The sequence below is a fragment of the Hoplias malabaricus genome, chromosome 9 (genome assembly GCF_029633855.1).
Source record: "Hoplias malabaricus isolate fHopMal1 chromosome 9, fHopMal1.hap1, whole genome shotgun sequence".
NCBI classification, from domain to species: Eukaryota; Metazoa; Chordata; class Actinopteri; order Characiformes; family Erythrinidae; genus Hoplias; species Hoplias malabaricus.
The window spans coordinates 18,094,780-18,105,132 of NC_089808.1; the positions used below are offsets into that span (position 1 = coordinate 18,094,780).

At 36.8% G+C, this 10,353-nt stretch overlaps 1 long non-coding RNA gene across 1 annotated transcript; it reads right to left on the reverse strand.

The window, feature by feature from the left end:
* Positions 1-565: 565 nt before the first annotated feature.
* On the reverse strand, positions 566-2,773 carry LOC136706974 (uncharacterized). Its single transcript, XR_010804185.1, has 3 exons — positions 2,654-2,773; positions 2,436-2,503; positions 566-700 (listed from the first exon to the last, which is right to left on the reverse strand). It is a non-coding gene; the product is annotated as an uncharacterized lncRNA (long non-coding RNA).
* Between the last annotated feature and the right edge of the window lie 7,580 nt (positions 2,774-10,353).

Sequence of the window (10,353 nt, forward strand, 5' to 3'; positions counted from 1 at the left end):
CAAACTTTAATTGTTTAATTGTATTAATGTTAGTAGTGTGGTTTAATACAATTTAACTAAAATGCCTTTCATTAATAAGTACAAATATTGTTCAATATTTATTTAATATGAAGCACCTAATTTCCATCTAAGTAGAGCTAACTTAAAGAAAATAAACCAGCATAACAAATGTAAAAAAAAAAACCCTCAGCTTTATTCAAAAACCAAGAAAAGTCTCTAAACATTGAGGAGATCCTACTGAACATGCTCAGTTCTAACCAGAACTGTGGAGCAAAGAGAAACTATTTTTACAGGAAGCATTCAACACCCCCAGGATAACCATTTGAGAAATTCAGAGTATTTGTTTGGAAAACAACAATATATAGCCAATACATATATGTTTGAGAACCTACAAGTAACCAGCCATTAATGCACACAGGCAGTTAAAAAGTGTTTTTGGTACTGCTTGCAAAACTACTCATTGTAGAAGCTTGTTCTTTAGGTACCTGTACCTTTGCTGATAATCTTTGCATCAAGGTTCTTGATGATCTTTTGGAGCACTTTGAAGTTGCTTCTCAGTTCTTGTGGGTAATGAATTATTTGAGGCAATATCAGGCAAAACAACATAGCATCGTCAACCACAATGTTTGCCAGGATCTCCAAATCTCAGTGATGACACCAAACTCCCATAACTGTCTGCTCCATGTGCATGTGTGTCCTGCTGAAAAGTATTGCATATGAACAAATTAATTTTGTTCAACACCATATCTAACACTGTTACATTATCTAACCTGTTTGCTTCATTCAGTCATACCAGCAACAAATCATGCCACTAGCAAGGAACTGACACGACTTGAATAGTTCCTTTGGGGAACCAAATAACACATTGAGTAGAAAGCACACTGTAGTTTAGAGTCTGTGAATAAAACTACAAGGGCATTGTATAGATGTTCCAAATAAAATTACACAATAGGCACAAATTAGATTCACCCAGAAAACTGCCGTCTGGTATAATATTTTATTTGAAGGTAAAATGATAATCACGATATCATGTACCTTAACATATATCCTTTCACAAGTTTCTCATGGTTAACATTTAGGTAGGTGTATAAAGACTTAGAGACGCATGCTCTTCAGGGGTAGCTGTCATGCTAAGATGGACAAAACAATGTATCAAACGATTACAACTGGAAAGGTATAAGAGCAAGAGTTTCAACCCTGATGTGTTTTGGGGTGTATTTTGTTTGGTATGGCGATCCCCTGTCAGAACACAAGTGCAGAAACTCCCTCGTGCGCAGGGAGAATCTGGTGGGTTTTTCTTCACTCAAAGTGTATTTTCCTCCTGGGAAATGTTTTCCGTTTGCAAGAGCACTCTTTGTTGCCTGACGTGGTTTTCCTCACACGAAATTACTTTGTCAGCTCGCAAATTTTTAATTGGCTCCGATACCATAGATCAGGCTGCTTCTCTTGAATAAAAACTCCCAAGGGTGGAATTTTCCCGTCTGGGTATGTTCCGGACCCACTACGTCCTTGAACTGGATAAGCGGTTAAAGGCAGTGAATGAATGCAGGGGTGAACTGAAAACGTTCTAGCTTTCACATAGTTACAAGCACTGTTCTAAGCTTTCTAGCGGGGTTAAGTGCAATATGATTATAGTTCAGCACTTGGGAGTGTTCATTTATTTATTTATTATTTTAAACTCTTCTTAATCTATCTTTTTACTCTTTCTGCTCCTTTAGACGCTTGTTTTCATAGCACAAGACAAATATATCATTACATTTAAGTGTTAAGAAAATGTTATTGTTCCAGTGAAAATCTTTCCTTGTGAATTTGAGTAATGTGCATACTATATGTGCATATATATATATATATATATATATATATATATATATATATATATATATATTGTATAGTAATGAACTTTTGGTGTATTCAGTCTATATTTTTAGAAGGATGTCCTTTGTCACAGTGTGACAAAATGTTAATATCACGATAAATAGAGATTGATTAATATAGAAAACCTTATCGTGAAAACATTTTTGGCCATATCGCCCTGCTCTAACCTACATTCCCATTTCCAAAAGCTGGGATGTTGTGGAATATATAAATAATAATAATAAAAAAGAATGTACTTAGGTGCCAGTCATTTAAATCATAATTTTTTTCTTTTTTTGCTAGGGTTAGCTGTGATGCTCTGTAATTTTAGTGTTAACAAGGGTCCTAAAATGCATGATAGTGGTTTCATGATAATTCACATTGTGAGAAACAGCTCAAATAACTAAAGTTTAAGTATATTTGCAATTAGACTGTAAGCTCCAAATATATTGCTCCCTGGCAAAGGCTGGTTACTACATCAAAATTCTGAACTCCAACTACATTGAAAACATTAATGCCACAACAAAGGCAAAAATGTAAATGATTATTCCGCAAAAATAAAAAAATAAAAAATTGCTTACCATGCACAAGAGGTGTTTAGGACATGGGGATGTATTTGCTTGGTTGTTGTTTTTTTTTCTTCTGAGTGCTATAAATAGTTTTAAAAGAGGGAATTGCTTTCAGCAGCACAGGCTAGCAAGCAACATTTAAAGTTATAAACCAATTATGTAATCAAATAAGCCTGTATTGCTGACATTTAGGTTTAAATATTTATTTATCTTAAAAGAACTTTACTTACATGCATTTTGTGGATGGAGGTGGATTCCGTTTTCAGCCTGCTTCAGTGAAATTGCACCCGTGCAGCCATGTTTCTCCTTGTTCCTCATTTCCGTTTGGAATTGAGCATGCTCAGTAGGAGCTAGTGAATGAAATATTGTACCATTTTATATCTTATTAGTTGTACCAAACTAAACAAATTTTATTCAACCAACAACTCCTATATTTATGTAAATCAGAGAAGTACGAATTAGGTGTTCAACCAAAACATAAATAGCTTATATAACTCCAATATATTTTCATTCTGTAAGGCATACAACCCCCTTGGTTCAATTTTTTGAGTGTGGAGAGAAATTTGTGTCAAAATTTCTCAAAAGACCAACACAGATGAAGAGTGTTCCAAAAGTCAGAAGCAAAAAAAAAAAAAGTGCATAAGCAAATAGACTTTTCAGAAGCAAAAGAGCTTACCAGAAAAATCCAAAATAAATTAAAAATAAAGACGAGCAAAATGCAAATCAAAATAAGTAATAATTGGAAAGAGTAATAAAGCTAATGAGCTAATGCTTCAACCTATACCTTTTCAGTTTGTTTCAAGTAATTAGGTAATTGTCATTATTTTCTTTTTAAGTAATTCTTGTTTTTCTGTATTCATTTTGAAAACTAGGCGGCATGGTGGCGCAGCAGGTAGTGTCACAGTCACACAGACCTGGAGATTGTGGGTTCAAGTCCGGCTCTGAGTGACTGTCTTTGACATTCCACATTCCAAAAACAGACGTTAGGAGGTGGATTGGCAACTCAAAACTGACCATAGGTGTGAGTGAGTGTGTTGTGAGTGGTGCCCATTCCAGGGTGTGTTCCTGCCTTGCGCTCACTGATTCTGGATAGGCTCCAGACCCACCGCCACCCTGAACTGGATAAGTCAGGGGTCAGCAACCCGTGGCTCCAGAGGGCTCTTTGATCTCTCTGATGCGGCTCAGCTTTTGAAAATAATTAATGAGTATTTAATTAAAATGCATTTTATTTTGGTTTGTTCATTTTCAAAATGTAATTCTATGAAGATTATGGCGATCTTGTAACATCTAAAATATTTTAATATTTAAAATATTTTTGTCGCTCTTAATACACGTCACAACTTCCAATGTGCGAGACCCGCCAGTGTGTGGTTTCTTGAACTTTTTGACAGCTGAGTGCACGGTGCCAGTAAAATAATGATGGCATGCAGAGAGAGGACAGCATTTTTGTTTGCTGCCAGTGGATAATTTAAGTTCACCGTTTTTTTTCCATTACTACAAGGACTCAAATAGACATTGAGGATTTTACCTAACTGTCAACCCAACATCTTTTTTTCTGAGTTAAAAATGTTTTGTTGCATGCAGAAATGTTTGCATTTTCTCTGCAGTCGTTCATTGATTTCATAAATGTAACACAGTATAGTTTGTTTATACATAGCACAAAGGCAAAAAAACCCTGTTATGTGCAGTGTTATTTCAAAAGGGTTTTGTGGCTCCCAGTGTTTTCTTTACTGTGTGAAATGGGTCCAAATGGCTCTTTGAGTGGTAAAGGTTGCTGACCCCTGGGATAAGTGGTTACAGACAATGAATGAAAGAATGAATGAATGCATTTTAAAAACCAAAATAAACCCTAAATACTAAGTATCTTTTAAAAAATATTTTGTATTACTTTTTTTCTGTTTTGCATTTACAACATATATATTTTGCTCTTGAATCTATGAATTCTGCTTGTAGATTTCTTTTGGCTACATGTGTCATCATGGGCAGCATAAATAATAATTTTGTACAGATAGCTTGGTTTGGGTTTTTAGTGTACAGGGACACTGACATTAAGATTGGGATCCTGATACTAAAATCTTTCATCAGTTACTAATTAATTGGCTTTATTTCAGAAATTAGCTATATATCCATAAATATAAATTAGCATTCAACAAAATCACTAACAAAATATGTTCCAATGCAAAATGCCTGAAAAGGAAACTTCCTTAGCAGAGGGCTAATATGCAGTATGGACTACAGATGTCTATACTGTCAGGGGTGTAACCAAAACAGTGGCATACAGCAAGGACCCCTATCTACGATAATGCTTTTTTAATGCTATCTCACTTATCTGACTTCCTGTAAGCTAACATAATTATATCTGGATGACACAAGCTGTTTATTAGCTAGTCACAGGAGTAGGATATGCTTACATTTTATTTTAATTAAATGAGCTGACGACAGAGATATAAATATTTGCAGTGTATACGTAGGGAAATTTAATGTTCTGATGAAATCTTTTTAAGAGGTTATTTTTAACGGTTCTTCATTTGTTTCCACTGGGAAAAGACATTTCCTTGTGACCCCTTTGAGGATTTCTCTCTGTCTGATGCCTCAAAAAGCTAAAGCTTATTATGTCAAGCAGGATACAAACTGTTCTAGTAAACTTTGGGGATAAGCAGTCCAGCCTAGGTTTTCTCTATACTGCAGTTATCATGCAAAATACTCCACACTTTCACACTTGAGCTTCTCTCAGCGCTGGTGTATGTATTCAGATTGACCGCTTCATCCTGTTCCTAATGGAACCGCCTGGTGGATTATATAACCACACAGCTTTACAAATTTAAATGCATCATCTAGCTCTAGAGAGAGTAGTGCTATATTGCCAGTTTCTCAGACAAAGACTCACGTGTCAATTTTATAAAAATGAGATCATTGATTAACTGCAATTACTTGACTCTATTTCTCAATTAATATGCCAAATAGAAATTTGTTTATAAAAATTTAAGTTATTGGTTAAAACTCACATTGTTTTGCTTATTGTTAATGTAATACTGTAAAGTTTAAACCTGTCATCTGCATGGAATGATGACTAGTGATGCTTCTATAGAGCTGGTTGCTTCAGTGCTTTTGAACACAGCATCTAAAAATGATTTGTTCGAGACCACACAGGAAGGTGCTGAGACTCACTCTCTCTCTCTTTCTCTCTCTCTGTATGTGTCTCATGGTGAATAAGATTGTTTTAACGTAAATTTTTTTTTAAAAGTTTCGCTCCTGCCAGGTGAGAGAGCCGTCTCTTTGTTTGTGTGTGTGTGTGTGTGTGTGTGTGCCTAAGTGAAATTATTAACAACAAATTAAGAAGTTGGTAAAAGTTAGACCACAAAACACGTCATTTTAATATATACAAATGTGCGTTAAGTGTTCCTTTGAATCTCAACAACAATAACTGAGAGAATAACTGAATAGTAGAGAGTGGAAGCTTTGCATGTCTTACAGAGCCATTTTTTTACTTGTTACTGACACATTAGATCAGTTTCCAGCATGCAAATACACTGGAGAGCTAGCAAATGTTGAGGAAATATCTTCTGCATTTTATAATTATTTGTAGACATCCTCTTTAAGGGTAACAATGACTTGGCTCTATAAACTAGAGTAAAGGAGTTTCATACATTTGGGATGACAAATGTTAATGGAGCTCCAATGAACAACTTTGGGGTATCTTTGAGTGATAAAGTACCATTGAATCAGGATTTCTGAAGTTCTTTTGTATAGTTTTGTGATTCATTCGAGTTAAGAAGCTTAATCAAATATCTCTGAAGCATCATTGAACACCTGGGATGTAAATCTCAGTTAAAATCCTTTGGAATGAGTTAGAGTAATGAAACTCCATGGATTATTTTTGGGATGACTTGGACTAAAGAAGCTCAACTGAACTCCTGTGGAATGGGTAATGCAGTTCAACAAGTAATAAGTAAGTTCAATAAGTAATTTGGGTAACACATTCCTGCAAGCCACTGCATTCCTGAGCCATGATTTTTGGAATTAATAAACTGTTGAGAGCAGAACCTGATAAAGAACTGGTCTCTGCACGCACGCCAGGAGCTCAGCATTAGATGAGTTTCCATCAGTCGTTCCTAAACACACAATGGGTTATCTTTTTTCACCAACACATTCTGGCTTATCTCCTCTCCTTGAGCTCTGCTGCTTCAAACTGTGTTTATCCAAACTCTCCTGATGCACATCCATGTGTTCTGCACTACATAAGCCCTTACGACTATTAGTTATCAATGTAGAAGTACAAAAGCATTACATTTTTTGCAATTTTACTTTGCAGGATTATTTCTGACTAATTCATTTTTAGGTTTAATGTTTAATAGCAAATTGTTTTAACTATACAGGGTTCCTGCCTTGCACCCAATAATTCTGGATTGGCTCTGGACTGACTGGGACCCTGAACAAGATAAATCATTTACAGAAAATGAATGAATGAATAATTGAAGGAAATTTACTAAAAGTACTACTAATGTTTCACAGAATCTTTTACTATGAAGTCATGCTGCTTTTAAACATGCAGAATGTAATTTGGATTTGTCTTCCTGGAATAAGCAAGGACGTCCCTGAAAGCACAAAATATGTCGTCCAAAACTTAGGTCCTCTAGGCATTAATGGTGCCATTATAGATTTGCACATCATCTATGTTCAATGTGTATTAATGAACCACAATAATATAAGGAATATTGTTTTTTGAACTGTGAACTGATAACAAGCCACTTTTTTAGCCTGGAGGCAGAGATGTTCACAAATCATTATTTGCAAGACCTCGTCAAGTCTCAAGTCTTTGAACTCAAGATCAAGTCAAATCTCAAGTCTTTGAGGGGCAAGTCCAAGTCAAGTCTCAAGTCTTTTATGGTTGAAAAGCATGAATGCCTTTTGGTCTGCCCCACATCTGCACTTCTGTTCCTTATGCACTTAAATTAGGAGAGGGCGATATGGCAAAAATACATTATCAGGACTTTTTTTTGCAGGATCATGATCTCGATTTTATTATGATTGTTTTTCATGATCATCAAGGTATTTTTTTTTTCATTATCTGCCTGAAAGTACATGCCCAAATCTTGAGGCAGCAAATAAACTAGAGGCAATTTTATGAAGAAATGTTACTGAAAAGCCTTCAGTATTTTTAAATATATTGAAATGAATCTTTAGTTGTCCAAATATGAAATATTCATTCATTATCTGTAACCGCTTATCCAATTCAGGGTTGCGGTGGGTCCAGAGCCTACCTGGAATCATTGGGCGCAAGGCGGGGGATACACCCTGGAGGGGGCGCCAGTCCTTCACAGGGCAACACAGACACACACACACACACACATTCGCTCACACACTCACACCTACGGACACTTTGGAGTCACCAATCCACCTACCAACGTGTGTTTTTGGACCGTGGGAGGAAACCGGAGCACCCGGAGGACAAATATGAAATATGAAACAACAAAACATTTTAGGCACTTTTCTAAATTGAATTTAAAATCTTTGAAATCTTCAAAGTAAGGCAGCATGGTGGCGCAGCAGGTAGTGTCGCAGTCACACAGCTCCAGGGGCCTGGAGGTTGTGGGTTCGATTCCCGCTCCGGGTGACTGTCTGTGAGGAGTTGGTGTGTTCTCCCCGTGTCCGTGTGGGTTTCCTCCCACAGTCCAAAAACACACGCTGGTAGGTGGATTGGCGACTCAAAAGTGTCCGCAGGTGTGAGTGAATGTGTGTGTGTGTGTCTGTATTGCCCTGTGAAAGACTGGCGCCCCCTCCAGGGTGTATTCCAGCCTTGCGCCCAATGATTCCAGGTAGGCTCTGGACCCACCCTGAACTGGATAAGTGGTTACATATAATGACTGAAATATTTAAAGTCCTATACATAATGAAAGTTATTAATTTTACTGCAGAAAAATATATATATATATATAGGGTGGGCCATTTAAATGGATTCAACTTAAAAAACTGGGAATGGTTGATGATAATAACTAGTTTGTGGCACATTAGTATATAAGAGGGGGGAGACTTTTCAAGATGGGTGGTGACCATGGTGGCCATTTTTAAGTCTGCCCTTTTGGATCCAAGTTTTGTTTTTTTTTTTCAATGGGAAGAGGGTCATCTGACACATCAAACTCATTGGGAATTTCACAAGAAAAACAATGGTACTTGGTTTTAACGTAACTTTATTCTTTCATGAGTTATTTTCAAGTTTCTGGCCACTTATAAAATGTGTTCAAAGTGCTGCCCATTATGTTGGAAAGTGCCACAAACAGGAAGTTAATATGACCAACCATTCCTATTTTATTAAAGTGTATCCATATAAATGGCCCACCCTGTATATCTAAGCTTAATGGCAACATTTTACATTTGACCTTCCTTGACAAACTAATCTCATGCACCTCTTCAAATGGCTTTTTACCCTCATCAAACAGGAAAATTGTTCTCGCTCACCTCAATTTATTCTGATATTTAGTCTTGTTTCTAACTCAGTACTCTTCCCCTTTAAGGCCAGATGCGTTGGAAGAAGGGAACTTTCCACGATTGGCTGTATAGTGAGGCCGACTCCCTCACTCCCGTCCTGTGTTTAAATGGTCTCAGTAGGGAAAGAGCAGACAGTGAACCAGATATAAGATTTGAAAACGTATTTACTGTTTTGATTATTGTTTATTTTGATTTCTGTTGCCATAAATAATTGTCTGTGTTGTCTCTCGTGGTGTGCGTCTCTTAGTCATCGAAGCATGATTGCTTCCTCGCCTCCCTGGTTGAGCATTGCCCCTGATTGGTCTACAGACTTGGTTGCGTGTCGTTAAAGCTGAGAACCCAAACTACACGGCCATAGCAGAGATCCATGTGGAACATAATTAAATTATTTTTTATTGGTTGTACTTTATTTTGAATAGTTTTCTTTTTGTTAGTACTCTTTACACAAACATGTGGATTTCTAATGAGTGGATTGTCCGGAGCCTACCTGGAATCATTGGGCACAAGGCGGGAACACACCCTGGAGGGGGCACCAGTCCTTCACAGTGCGACACACACTCACTCACACCTTTTGAGTCACCAATACACCTATCAACGTGTGCTTTTGAACTGTGGGAGGAAACTGGAGCACCCGGAGAAAACCCACACGAATATGGGGAGAACACACCAAGCTCCTCACAAACAATCACCTGAGTCCCTGGAGCTGTGAGGCTGCGACACTAGCTACTGCGCCACTGTGAAGCCCTTCCACAAAAGACAGTTAATCCAAATATATTGTAGTATCAATTTAAGCTAATTATATTCAACAAAGAACATAAAACAATGTTATACAAACAATCAGTACCTGTAGTTTACATTTAACCCTAAATAACTCACTTCGTGCTCAATCATGAGTAAGAAAAAACACATAAAACAACATTTAATTCCACAAAAAATACTCAGTATATAACTAGATATTGGAAATAAGTGGCTTAAGGTGTATTCTGTCAACAATTAGAACATATAATACGCAAATATGTTATGATGCGCTGAAAGTGCATTCTAAACGATTGGCTGCAAGAAATAATTTGAACAAATCGTAGACACAGGGTCCAAGGTTCTGCCAGCTTCTTCTCCCTGAATGAAAGTTGAAAAAACGACCAAACACAGACGTTGAAAAGACAACTATCAGATGTATTTTGAATGTCCATTGACGTTATTAATTGGTCCCAAAATGACTGTTCAGTTATTCAAGTTCAGGATCGCGATAGGTCCAGAGTCCACACGAAAACATCTGGTCACCCTATCAAAGCACCATGTGTTACTATTAGCTTAATTTCAGCATTAGAGTCCCTATTTGTAATTTCATTATATGTATAATATGGCATATATACAATAACTTTATGAACTTTCCATCATAGATTAGAAACATGTAATTATGTACAAACTGTACTATGATAATGTC